A 14,894-nucleotide genomic window follows, 5' to 3' on the forward strand; every position below is an offset into this window, starting at 1 on the left:
TTAATGTTGTGGGTGGGGTTACGGTTTTGTGTATTGCACACGTCACACACTTTTTTTACTTCTTTGTTTGATTTTCTCGTCATACACGGTATTTATGGCTGTTGTTTATTGGTTGCTTCAACTTTGACAAAGGCTGGCGTAACAGCCGAAACGTTAGTTCACTCTCCTAAATAAAAAAAAAAATTCTATTTTCATAAGACCTGCGAGTGCGGCTTCCGGGTTTTTTCTTGTATACTTTTGCTGAACTCTGCACCCAGGCAACCCTAGTTTATGGTTTTGTGAGTGCTGGCAGTCTCCATATCTGTTTCATATATATATATGCACTTGGGATAATTTGAAAGGGTTAAGCTTTATGGAATGTTGTCTTTTTGTGACACAAACTACTGTTTGTGTCACTGGTGTATAATTGTCATTATTTAGTGTGATTGTCCTAGAATAGAATAGCATTCACCTCTCATGCAACAGTTTGTAAGGTAGATTTAGCAGATGACCATCCTGTACACTTTTTTAAGTGCACAAATTTTATATTAGCTTTATAATATATTTTTCTTAATATCATTATACAGTATTAAAAAGGAGAAATTAAAAAGGAGAAAAAAAGAATGCAAAATGAATCTCAGAAGTTAAATCATATCTATTATTCACAATGTAAAACATATAGTTGTTTTATTAATACATGTGTGCTGTTCTGTTAAGGCGAATAAGAACCTTCTTGCTTACTCTTGCAACAGATTTAAGCCTAGTAAAGATTATGATCTTCCTATCATACATGATATATGATGCATGGTCTGTTATCTATATAAGAATAGAGTGATGAACCCAGTGAACAGCAGGTTGCAGAAATCCATGTGATATAGAATTGCATTAATTTTCCATGCAAACAGCTTGTGGCTCATTTATCAAAACTAATATGCACCTGGGCAGTAACCAATAGCAACTAACCAGTTTTTAGCTTTATTTATCCAGCTGCAGGTAGAACATTACAAGAAAGAGTTTGATTGGTTGCCAAAGGTTACTGCATTTTGCCCAAAAATGAGCCCCCTTTATCAAAAATTTCAGAAGGACAGATGAACAGGGTGGAATGAAACAATGGTCTTGAATAAGGTAGGCTAATACCATAGTGAATCAAAAATCCATAACAGGTGTAATGGCACCTCTTGTATGCTTCTGTTACATTTAATGCAGACTGAGATGCTTCAAGTTCACATGCAGGCCCAAAGAGCGGTTAGCGCTTAGTATTTGTATACAGAGCTTCTGTTGGAATCACAAGTGTGTGGGAATAAGCACCCTGTAAAATTTTACAAACTCCAGGAACCAACAAAACTTTTTCATCCTGATGTCATAAAGGTGTATTAACTCTGCCCAATAGTGTGAATGAAGGTTATAAAATGCTTCCTAAAGACATGTTCACTTCGTTTTTAATTCAACAAGATTATTTTTTTTCTTTGATGTAAGGTTAACTTCCTGACAGAATTTTATCACTCTAGTGACAATGTTATATTGTTTGATTTTCAAAACACCAGGGTATATATATTTGTAAATCAATAGGTACTATCTGCAAGACTTGTTTCTCTGTAATAATAAAATAGCACCTTGTACTTGATACCAACTAAGATATAATTAATCCTTACTGGAGGCAAAACAAGCCTATTGGGTTTATTTCATGTTTAAATGATTGCCTTTTCTCTCTAATAATAAAACAGTACCTGTACTTGATCCCAACTAAGATATAATTAATCCTTATTGGGGGCACAACAATCCTATGGGGTTTATTTCTTGCAAGGCAGTGTTGCAGATTTTTAGCACACAATGACATTGCATAGGTAACTGGCCCTAAAAGGATATTAATAGGAATGTCATGAGAAAGCACGTTTTTGGGATGTACCCCTTGGAAGTGAAGTGTAGTCCAACACTGAATTTGGCTTTAATATTTGTCTGGCCAGCTATGTTGTTTACCCATGACTGCACTATATAGATAAATGATAATCCTTTTAAGTTCATGACGTCCACCCAAAACTCAGATGTAGGCTATCCCTACATAACATAACTGTACAATAAAACATAATAAGATGTTAAGCATCTAGTACTGTCACCTTTTTCCTGAGCCATCTTCAACATTTATCGATACAAATCGACTGCTCAACAATGTAATTCCCTTCATGTCTTCCCTCTTCCTCCTCTATGTGACAGAATTATCAGTCTTTCTCTTTATTTGGCAAACACTTGAATCTAATTGCTGCTTCCTTTACAAATATTTAAACAGTACATGCATTTTTTCCTCACCTCTTTAGATCAATATTTTGAAGATTATTTTTGCATGTTGAACACCAATTTGTATTGCCTCCTTATCTACTGATTGCCAGAGGCAGACCACCCGCATAAACCAGTGCTTGTGATATATATTTTTTGAACACATATTTGTTCTCTATGGCTGATTTCTTGTAAATTTATCAGAAAAGTGTTTACGAGGCAGAGGAATGCTTACTTAATCAGTAGGTAATGGAAAATACTTATAGCGTCTGTGTTAGGAACACTTCAGAGAGGGGATTATATATACAGTGCCTTGTAAAGGTATTCATACCATTTACCAAGCATCTTATTTTACTAAATAACAACATTTACTGTGATTTTTTTTATGTCAAAGCACTGGACCTCATTTTTTCTAAATGTGACATTTGTTTCTTTAGAAAAATACATTTTAATAAAGCATTAAAATATGCATAATTATTTAATCCTCTCAAATTATGAAGAGTCACATTTTTCAGACTCAGCTTCCAGTCTTTTGGGCTAAATATGTACCAGCTTTACGCACTGTTCTTGGTTGATTTTGGACCCTTTTTCCAAGCAAAAAGCACAAGATTATATTGGGGAGATAGATCACATGTGCACCTCTATTTTAAGCAGTGCCAGACTCAAATAGTACAGATGTGGTAGCATCATGCTGTGGCACTGAGTTTTCATCAGGAGGGACCATGAATCTTGTTATATTAGAAGCATGAATGGGTGCAGGGTCAGACTGGGCTGGTTGAACACCGGGAGAAAACCTGATGGACCCCAGGCCTTTTGGGCCCCGTCGGCCCAGGTCTGCCCCCCACTGCCTTGAACTTGTGCATCTAATTAAACTAAAGCTTGTTGCGATGTGTGTGTGTATATGCGCACAGGGGTGCTGCCCACAAGTGTAAGGGACAAGCTGCATGACTGGGGTGTGGGCCCCGAACACCCCAGTCCAACCCTGAATGGGTGCAAAATACAAGGAATTACTGTAAGACAATTATCCAGTACAAAACCAAAATAACAATAAAAAGGCTAAAGAACAAAAATGTAAATGTCTATTTGAAGGCAGTGGAAAATCTGAGGCACCATTTTAAAACCGAAGTGCACAAGCTTTATCTATCTAACCTAAATAACCTGGACCAAAAATGGACAAAAATCCGTGTGCAGAAATAATACATTCTGTCCAGAAAATAGTGAATTTTTGGGGGTGGAGGTTCATGTGTTCACAAAACAAAATTTCAATGTAGGTTTGGTTATTCAGTAAAATTGGTAAAGGGTTTAAATACTATTGCAAGGGATTGAATTTTAGACCTAAACTGAACATGAAGGGAAGTAGAATTTATTCTGTTCCTGGTTTCATCCAGATCCTGTATACCCTTCACTAGGATGCAAAAAACAATATTCAATTTATCTGCTGTGTCACTAGCTGTATCAAGTTGGTTCAGTGCACTCTCTAATCAAAAGGAATCTCCTTCCAGAGAAGAATGGAATAGAATAAAACCAGAGAGTTATCGTGCCAGTGGGGTTCCTTATATAATGGATGCCATTGATTGCTCCCGTGTGACATTTCCCTACATTTCTCAGAACTGAAAACATATTGATTCCATGAAATATTCAGGTGGTTTTTGATGCTAAGCTAAACATAATGAGCACTGGTATGGCATAGTTAGGATAATGTGATAGTTAATTAATACTTACCAGTTCTATATGTGAACTTGTTTTAGAAAAAATATACAGTAGGTTAGTGGAATTGTTCTTCAACTTGACATCGGCTCATTAATCAGCTCTCTTTTGTCTTGAGCTTTTGATATCCTTGTTATCTCAAGAAGTTTATGAACCTTAGATATAATTGGATTAAATCCAAAACCCCAAAAGCTCATTCTATGATTTATCACTTATGTTTGAATATCTCTTACTTTCAAATATCTACAGTCACATGAAAATGTTATTTTTTAATATTTCTGTGGCAACATTTAAGCGCAGATTTTTCAAAATGAGACTTTAGAGCTGAATACATAAAAACTCACCCACGTTCTGTTCATTCCTATGGGATTTTTAGAATTTTTCTTTTGCGCTAAAACTGATTTTTTTTTTGCGTAAAAAAATTAATGTGATTGATTTATTATGAATCAAAACTGCTACAAATCCCAAAGTAAAATTACACCCTCTAAAAGCTGTTGAGCTCATGTAGAAGTCAATGGCACCTGTGCTTTATTCCAACTGAAAAATCTTTCTTTACTTTGTGGTATCAGAGGTTTTCAGTAGTAATGAACAAATCTGTCCCATTTTGCATTTGCCGAAAAATTTCAGAATCTATGAAAAGATTTGAGAAACTGTGAAAAATTTGTGAAATGGCAAAAATGACGCGTAACTTGTCACTTTTTTTTTTTGATGCATGGCGAATTTTTCTGTGACGAATTTTCATGCCCGGTTCGTGAAAAATCTGCCAAAGGCGAAACACGGAAATTTGACGTGAATCCATGCCTATCGAAAAATTTTGCTCATCACTAGTTTTCAGATTTTTTGTATGTTCCATTCATTCAAAATTGTGTTTTTTTCCTGCATTTTTTTTGTTTGTGCTGCTTTAATAGATCACTTGGTCTTTGTGGTTTTAGAGAAAAATTATTTTTTTTGTGGTTTCAAAAACCTCTAAAACCACAAAAATTAGTATGTTGATAAATGGGCCTCTAACTTTTACCCATTAATAAATACGCTTCTAAAAATCCCATGGGAATGAATAGAAAGTGGATGAGTTTTTATGTATTGAGCTCTAAATTGACATTTTTATAAATCTGCCCCTTAGGGTGTATTACCAAAAGGAAACATTTAATGATAATATGTTTTGTACTTAACTATCAGGCTAACAGTCCCAAGGCTGTGTTTCCACAGCCAGCAGTGGGAGAGAGAATCCTCTCAGCATGTTCTCTCAACATCAGTAATTGAAATAAATGAAAACTGCAAAAGCATACAGGGGAAACTCTAGAGCCACCAGCTTCTACAGCTCACAATCTGATCGGATGTACTTACGCTGTCCTTCTGTGCTAAACAGCCAGTGACTAGCAATAAATTATCTCAAAGCTTTCTGTTACAGATAACCCTGCACTTCATATCATTTCTACTCTAACATCTTCAGTAAACTGGCAATTTGGTAACAGCATAGACCTGTATACTGGCACTTGAGGCTAAATATATCAGCATGAGGCTACAGCTAAGGGCTTATTTATCAGTTTTCTAGTTGTGTGAATTCGAGTTTGCTTTTTTATGTCAAATAAAATCAAAAACTTTAATATCTTGAATTGAAAATATGTCTTGACTTTGCCTAGGACAACTACCATTGACTTCTATAGAAACTTGCAAGCTTAGGGGCGATAAATCCCCCCCCCCAGGGGAGATTTTTATTAATAAATAAGTGAGCATTCAATATGCAAGTTTTTCCAATTTAGAAAAACAAACTTGAATTCACTTGAAAATTAATAAATAAGCCCGCTAGTGTATGGATGTCTGTTCCATGAGAAAATGTTATTTTATAGTTTATCACCAGCAGTGTTTCTGCCACCCCCTCTCTCTTATTTCACACTTTTTTTTAAAAAAACATGCCCTTTTAGGATACATAGGGGCACATTTACTTATCCACGAATGCTCCGAGCGTTCGATTGGTTCAAATGTATTTTCCGCGACTTTTTCGAGGCTTGCGCGACTTTTTCGGCACTTTCGTGACTTTTTCTACAATTGCACGACTTTTTCATATTTTTAGCGCAGAAACATCGGATGAGTTTTGCCGCTGTTTACAATCGTTCGGTATGAAATGAAAATTTTGTGAATTTCATATCGCCAAAACGATATTATCGTGACTAATACGATTTTTTCGGAAGCATTTTCGTGATATTTGCGATCCTCAGAAATTTTAGTTTCCAATACGAATTTTTCCCATTCTTGATTCGAACTCGTGTTTTTATAAATCTGAGGTATTTATTTCTGAAATTATTGCTGAAAACTCTAACTACAAGTGACCTGTATATCTGTGCCCTGATAACACATATATTATCTACACCAAGACTACACCATGCCCAAAAGGTATATATTTCCTGAAAAAATACATATTTAAATAAATTCAGAAAAGGTATACAATGCGTGTGTTTTTCCCTGTGCCACAGGGGTCCTGGGCTAATGTGCAGAGTTAGTAGTGATTGACCAACACATTTTTAGGGATATCATTACAGTTGCAGTTATCGCATTGACAAGTTGTCTCATCATGATCACTGTTTTACATTCTAGGGAACACCAATGACTCACCTTCTTCCAGGAATTATTTATGAATGCCATTTACAATGGGGTAGGGTAGATGTGTGAAGCACGTTAGGAGAAAGCAATAAAGGAATACAGGGGTGAGCAAAATGACACAATTTGATTTGCACAGTTCTTGATTCATATGAATCACACACTTTGTGAGGATTTAGTGCAAATTATTTAGAAGTCACCAGCAAATGTCATATTGATTCCTGCTACGCAGTTTACCACAGTCAATACAGAATCAATACTTATATGAATTAATTAGCTCAAGTCTTAAAAGCTGGCCATACACACACCAATAAAATCTTTGGACAATTGGGCTCCAAATTATTGTCCAGATTTCGATCAGTATTTTAGGCAGGTTAGAATATATTGGTCAGAAAATGATAAAATCTGACAGACGGCTCAAGTCACACTCTCTCTTTGGGCTACCCCAGGTACTCCCACCAGATGATCCCACTTATGAACTCACCCCGGTCCACGCATAGGACCCCTTAAATGGGAACACTCCCAGGTGCTGACTTGGCTCCCCTTACTAAACACTACAGGTCCTGAACTCCAGCCATGAGTGCTGGGGGGTCTTAACTCTCCTGTTGGGGCTATCGCTGCCCATTCTCTCTAGCCTGCCTGTCACTCCTAGGGGCTGATTTACTAAGACACGAATTCCAACCGAATTGGAAAACGAACATTTTGCGACTTTTTCGTATTTTTTGCGATTTTTTCGGCGACTTTACGACTTTTCGGAAATTATCGCGACTTTTTCGTTACCAATACGATTTGCGCGAAAAAACGCGAGTTTTTCGTAGCCATTCCGAAAGTTGCGCAAAATCTTGCGATTTTTTCGTAGCGGTAAAACTTGCGCGAAAAGTCGCGCCTTTTCCGTAGCGTTAAAACTTAAAAGGCGCGATGTTTCGCGCAAGTTTTAACACTACGAAAAAATCGCAACTTTTCGCGCAAGTTTTAACGCTACGAAAAAGATTTTGCGCAACTTTCGGAATGGCTACGAAAAACTCGCGTTTTTTCGCACAAATCGTATTGGTAACAAAAAAGTCGCAATAATTTTCAGAAAAAATCGCAAAATACCGATCATTACGAAAAAAACGCAATCGGACGCATTCGGCCCGTTCGTGGGTTAGTAAATGTGCCCCCTAGAGTGACCTATTACAGTACCTCCTGTACTAGAACACTAGCCTGTTGTACACCTCCTTACAGAGGCAGTCCCAGGACTAAGACCTTCACAAAATGGGTATCATCCCTTTTTATATTGCAGCACACTGCCACCTAGTGGTTGCTGCTGAACAACAGGGAAACTCCCTTTTCACACATAAACAGCTAGGACCACCTTTAGGTGTCAATAACCCAAAAGGCCACCCTCTGGTGCCTGTCAAAAGGGGAACCCATCCTAAAGGGCCCAACTCTTTGGGATCCCACAACATGTATTGTGTATCTGACGATATCCTTGGGGGACCTACAATGCATATCCAGGAAGTCAATTTTTATGGCTTTATCCTACAATTTCAATCTGAATATTAGTTTTAGTTTGTTGCATTTAAATGTATGATCGATATCCGAATGTTCTGAATAAGACAAATCTGAACGTGTATGGCCATTCAAGGACCATAAATGAGAGGATAATATATATTCCTTCTACCTGTGTATGGCGTATTTAACAAAGGGACCCAATGACCTCCCTTGACAACTGGGGACAATGTAATACCTTAGATAAAGTAATTTTGTAGATTGTAAGCTCTTTTGGGCAGGGCTCTCTTCACCTCTTGTATCGGTTATTGATTGCTTTGTATGTAACTCTGTATGTCCAATGTATGAAACCCACTTATTGTACAGTGTGGAATGCGGAATATGTTGGTGCTTTATAAATAAATGTTAATAACAATAAATAATAATAATACCGACTGCAAAGTTTGCTCCTGGTCTTGAATACTTCAATAAGATAATTGCTTTTAAACAGCAGGCCACTAAACCCTACCTGCTAATCAGCTGCTTATGTGTTACTAGAACTGGTGCAAACTTTCTAGCTTTTATTATATTACTCCATTGGGCTCTTATGGTACAGGTATGAAAGTGAAAGGCAATAAAAGGAATTCAGGTACATATAGTTGTCATTTAAAAGCACTATTGATCTGTAAACAAACAAAAAAAGTTGCACTTCAGCATATATATTTAATGCAAGTAACTCCATACTTACACATAGATACATACAACTTGTGCAAAGGATAAAGCTATAGGAGTGCTACTAAAGCTGCTACATGGATTTAATAAGGTAACGTTTTCAAGAAATGCGGGATTTGAGTCATCCCTTCTTTATCAGGTACCTTTTTAATGTTCCTCCGCTGCACCAATGTTATAGAAAGAAATATACTAAAGGGCACATTTACTAACCCACGAACGGGCCGAATGCGTCCGATTGCGTTTTTTTCGTAATGATCGGTAATTTTGCGATTTTTTCGGCGTCTTTACGATTTTTGCGCAAAAACGCGAGTTTTTCGGCGTCTTTACGATTTTTGCGTAAAAACGCGAGTTTTTCGTAGCCATTACGAAAGTTGCGCAAAGTCGTGATTTTTTCGTAGCGTTAAAACTTGCGCGAAACGTCGCGCCTTTTAAGTTTTAACGCTAAGAAAAAGGCGCGACTTTGCGCGCAAGTGTTAACGCTACGAAAAAATCGCGACTTTGCGCAACTTTCGTAATGGCTACGAAAAACTCGCGTTTTTACACAAAAATCGTAAAGACGCCGAAAAACTCGCGTTTTTACGCAAAAATCGTAAAGACGCTGAAAAAATCGCAAAAAATATGAAAAAGTCGCAAAATGTTCGTTTCCAATCGGAATTTTTCCAATTCGGATTCAAAATCGTGTCTTAGTAAATCAGCCCCTAAGTATGTTTTTTCCACCTGTGTTACCATAAACTTCATTTAAGTGATAGGATTCAATTTTCGCAGTGGATAAAAAGCCACTTTCATTTATGTGTTACTATGCTAGCGGTTTTCAAACTTGTACTTTCCTACAAAGACATTGTAAGGCTCCTGACACTGCATACATCACAGCCTTTAGTCTGGATAAGACAGTTCTATAGGGAAAGATATAATTTTTTCCCATCCAATGTAACTATAACTAAACATGTTTTTTTGCTTTTTTCAGTCGTATACCAAAGACCTCTTTTGCTGGACCTAAATGGGCTTTTGTAAACAGCAATGCTGATCAGTGTCTCTGTATTTCATTTTACGTCTGTGCCACAGGAGAGGAAAAAAACAGTGTTAAAAATTTAAAAAAAATAAATTCTTACAGCCACTGTTTAAGGGTGTTGAACCCAATAAGAAACATCATCTGGGCAGGATTTTCAATTTCTGTGTTGCAGATTTTGTCTTTGTCCTTCAAATACATCTAAAGTTAAAAGCTGCAATAATATCTTATAATGGCCCATAAATGAGTCAGTGAAACTCTTCAGGATAAATTACAGGGCGTTGTTGCTATGTTCAGGCTGAGCAGATGTCAAAGGCATTGTATGTGACTATGATGCCTGCTGAATTCTATCTATCTATGCTTTTCTTGTACAGAAATAGAATTGTTTAATGTATGGCAGTTTGCAATTGCTTAACAGTGTACAATTAAGACATCATATAATTTCACTGACACCAATGTTGAAAAAAGACACGTCAATCATGTTCAACCTTTTGCATTTATACCTAAATGACTGCTGGGTAAGTCATTTTAACACTATTAATGTATATATAATGTCTATATATGTGCCAGTAACCTGTTTTGCCAGCCACTATGAGCTCTCCAGTAGTACATTTCACAGCTTCAGTGTTTTCACTGTTAAAAACTCTGTACGTTTTTCTTCTGTTTCCAAAGACTGGCCTTGTGCTTATCTCTATCTATCTATCTATCTATCTATCTATCTATCTATCTATCTATCTATCTATCTATCTATCTATCTCTATTATCTATCTATCTATCTATCTATCTCTCTATCTATCTATTTATCTATCTATCTTATCTCTATCATCTATCTATCTATCTATCTATCTATCTATCTATCTATCTATCTATTTATCTATCTATCTATCTATCTCTCTATCTTGCTCTCTGTATATCTCTCTCTCCTTCTCTCTATAGATCAATGATCAATAGATAGATAGATAGATAGATAGATAGAAAAAAACGCTTTCCAGGGTTTAGGTGGCTTTTTTAGTCTTTGAAAATGCAGGATTGTGGGAAAAAAACTTCCCTATTCCCTGAATCCAAATAACAATCATTCTCTTTCGTGAAATTAATTTTGTCTTTAGGAGTGTAAGCAAACTCAGCTTGGACAGCCTACCTTCATCATGCCAATACTTTTATTTATTTATTCACCCTACTTTGGAGTCTCTCCTAAAAGTAGCCATACAGAATAAGATTGTGTCTAATAATTCAGTGATCATTTTAACCATATGATATGGCCATTTATGGAAAATGGGCAAAAGTTCAACATTCCATATTTCCTATAAGAAAGCCATTGCACTTCTTTAATGTCTTTCTGCTAGTGTTTGGTTCAAAATATGATCAAATTTGAGTCATGCTGGGCACATGCATGCACACACTGAATAGGTGTCCCAGAGCCCAGGACATTTGCTCAGTATGTACATGGGCTGAAATGGATGTAAAAATGAGCACAGTGATGAAATGTACTTGTGTCCATACCTGCTTCTTTGCAACTTGCAGTGAGTGCTAATGTGCCCTCCACTCTCCTCTTATAAATTATATGCGACAAAACACACCGCTCTGGTTTTATGCGTCACAAACACTTGTAACCTGGTCACGGATACCATTTATATTTGGAAAAAGATAGCATGGAGAATTCATAGTGAGTATATTTGGTTTGCTAGATAAAACAATTACCTTTGCATTATATTACAGATGCAGCCCCCATCAATGTGACGAGCAGGGTAAAAATACTCTGTGCAGCTACTCAGCGTTATAGAAGGGCCTAAAGGGGGGTAGGCAGGCAGAGGAGGTACTTACCTAGCGCCCCCACACTGCTGCGCCCCTAGGTACCTTCTTCCTCTGCCAAAGGATGAAATTCTAACATGAACTTTTCAATTTAGAATATATTATTTCTTTTAAAAGGAACAGACTTATGAATAAAAAAGCAATTCATTTTAGCTGATATTTAATAAATAATTTTCACCAAGATTTTATTGCTAATTTTCTATCATCAATAAGCTATTTACAGGTGAGTTACTCATTTCCAAATTCCAATTATTTTTTCCTTGGAGAACTCAGATTGAATTTTTTTTTGCTGTGTTTTTTTCTAATCTCAGCAAAAACTTGAACTCAAATTTTGATAAACCTTTTCCTTAATATTTTATAAGGAATCTCCTTCTATCACAGGCATGTGATTCCAAGGCTGGCAGGAAGAGGAACTAGTTGTACCTGTTCAAAATGTTTATCTTGAAATAACACGGATGTGATTTTGCAGCATCAAAAAGCAAATTCTGAAAAGAGTCAGCAAATTGGAAATACAATTTCAGATTCAGATGTATATCTGCTTAGACTAATAGCGCCTTGTCGTAAGCCTGTAGTAGTGCCTGCATTATGGTTTGATAGGACTGGCAGAGTTAAGGTAATTGTACCGCTGAAGGCAAGCTGCAGAGCCTCTCATATAGCCTGCCTGGGTTTGGAATTGTTTTGGTGCCTCCAGGAACCCATGTGGCTAAATACACAATATCCATAAAATAAATAAAACACAGGCTAAACTGAATATATGTTTTTTTTTTCTTAACATGTATCAAATTATATAATTTATATAAATATAAGAATATTGATATGATAAGAACATTTTACACACATTCAGCTTCCTTTTTAAAGGGACACCATACACCCCTTTTCAACATGATCTGAATAAATAAGACTTGTGCTAAACATACTTTTTTTTTAAAAAAAATTAAATTAAGAAATATCTATGGTTTCTGCTATTTCTGGCACTGAACAAGAATATAAAGCCAGTTTCATTTTAGCACTTTCTGATCCCAAAGAGCTTCAAATGAATTAAAACAAAATACCAGTCCACTGAGAAGCCCCTGATAATGAGCTGCTGAAAGGCTGCTGGATAGAGAAGGGAGGGGTTTGTTTGTAAAAAGGTAGATAGGAAGCCTTGAAGAACTTGCCCTGTTTATAAAGGAAGGGGGAATTGAGTTTAATGAAAAGAGTTATATATTGGCAAAAAAATCCACTTAAATTTTAATAATAGGCAGAAACTTGTATTTATTGTGTTCATTTTTAGCAAAGGTGAGAACAAAATAACCTCACAGATTGGCATCATAGTGAGGAAAAATAGGAATGGCAACTGATTGATCTTTTAACTTTCATGTCACCCAGTTTCACCCAACCCTCTTTGGAATTCGGAAGTTCAGGTTCATAACAAATATGCTCTGAAAGTCAGGTTAATTGGCTCCTGATGAAATTGACCCTAGTCTGCTTTTGCAGGGAATCAATGCTTGGTGGAGAATTTCTGTAATATTTTTAACAAGGGTCCTTTATTATTATCCTTATAAGCACTGTTTATATGGATATCATTTACAGGATAGTCATGGCTCTTGTGTATTTTATAATGAATAAAGTACCCCCTATTGTAAAAATATATTACAACTGATGACATCACCAAGCACTATTTCTAAGAATATAGTTATATATATATATTGTGGCTCCTGGGTATTATAAATGTATATGGAGAAACTATCTGTATGGATATGGTACTGGCTACTATAGTACATTTCAGTCTGTGGTTTGAATGAATAAGTTAGCAGTACATCTGCATTTGGGCTTCACCGTCTGTAGAGAGAGATCCCTTAATGTCTTTTCTTTTTCAGATCGGCTTTTAGGGCTTTACAGATTTAGGACAACAAATATCTAGGCTTAAGCTTTATTTATAACATTATTCTCTGCTTAATATTGTTCTGCTCTGTCTTGCAGACAACTAAAATACGCCATAAATATGGTATAAAGTGATATTTTCCCTGTAGTGTAAATGTAATCACCTAGGCATTATAACATTTTACAGAACAAATGAGAACAGATTACAGTTGCATAATTTATATGTGTGTTGGAGCTTTCTCATGATTTAAAGGCAGCGTGCTCTCTGTGCGTCATTTCTACCTCTTTGTCTAGATGCTGTTTTCAAGCCCTGAGCACAATTTGCTCCCAAATAGAAACATATATTCTAAATTGATTTGATACCTATAATCAACGTCCCTGCTGAGCACTAAGCACTGCATTCCAGTCCCTGGAGCCTCAGGATCATGTTTTTATTTTGCTAAACATTAAGCTTAGCGATTGTAGTAAAACAGGAATAGGCAATGAAGTGAATAAGTAAGGTGTTAAAGGAAGATTGAAGACAGCATTTACTAACATAGATAATCATGTTAAATAGACTGAGAACCTATAACATGAAATCTTATATGCAATGTTGCTGTAAGTTTTGTAAAAACAATTGTTAGCCTTGTTTACCAACACTGAGCATATTTGGGCACAGACCCATAGAAGCGAGCCATTATGTCTGCTAAAACAGTCAAAGCAAAAAATTGGTTTCCATGAGTTACTGCTCTGGTGCATATTTGCCATTGTGTTGGTAAATGAGCCTGAAGTGTCTCTCACTATCTGATCTTTGCAGTGCCCTCAAGTCAGGCGTCATGGTTGGGTACTCAGTACTGCAGGCAAGGAATAGGATTGCCAGCATCTGGCAGTGGAAAGCAAAAGTGGGAGGGCTTGTGGGGACATGGTTATCATTATAGGGCTCTTAGACAGTGCCCCACATGGTGTGCAAAGTGCAAAAGAGGCCACGATCTGTCACTGTTCAAATAGCATGCAAATAGCCACAGTAGGGTTGTCACCTTTTCCTGTCAATAATACCGGCCTTCAGGTTGATGTTATTTTGGGGCTAAACCATGATGTTAGGGAAAATGAGAGGGCTGGGTAGGGGAAAGATGGATGAGGTGGGAAAATGGGTGGGAGTTGACCTAGTGCAGAAAGGGTTAATATTGCCTCTCACTCAGGTAATTAAGTGGCAACTGAGGGAGGAGCTGCCTGTAGAGGTAAAAGGGGTGTCTGAGGAGAGACACAGCCCTGGCTGTTCCTTGTGTGTGAAAGGAACCCCAAGAGAGGACAAAGGAGCCCGGTGAGCCTGAGACACAGAATGTCTGACAAAGAGAGACAGAGTGCCTGAGCCTGAGCTGGGGAGCGAGTGCCAAGGGACCTGTGACTGTGGAGAAAATCCAGCAGGGAAGTTGGCTTGGAGAATGGCTGTGTGGCCTGACTGATAGAGAGACGTTATCTTTGA

Source organism: Xenopus tropicalis, chromosome 2 (genome assembly GCF_000004195.4).
Source record: "Xenopus tropicalis strain Nigerian chromosome 2, UCB_Xtro_10.0, whole genome shotgun sequence".
NCBI classification, from domain to species: Eukaryota; Metazoa; Chordata; class Amphibia; order Anura; family Pipidae; genus Xenopus; species Xenopus tropicalis.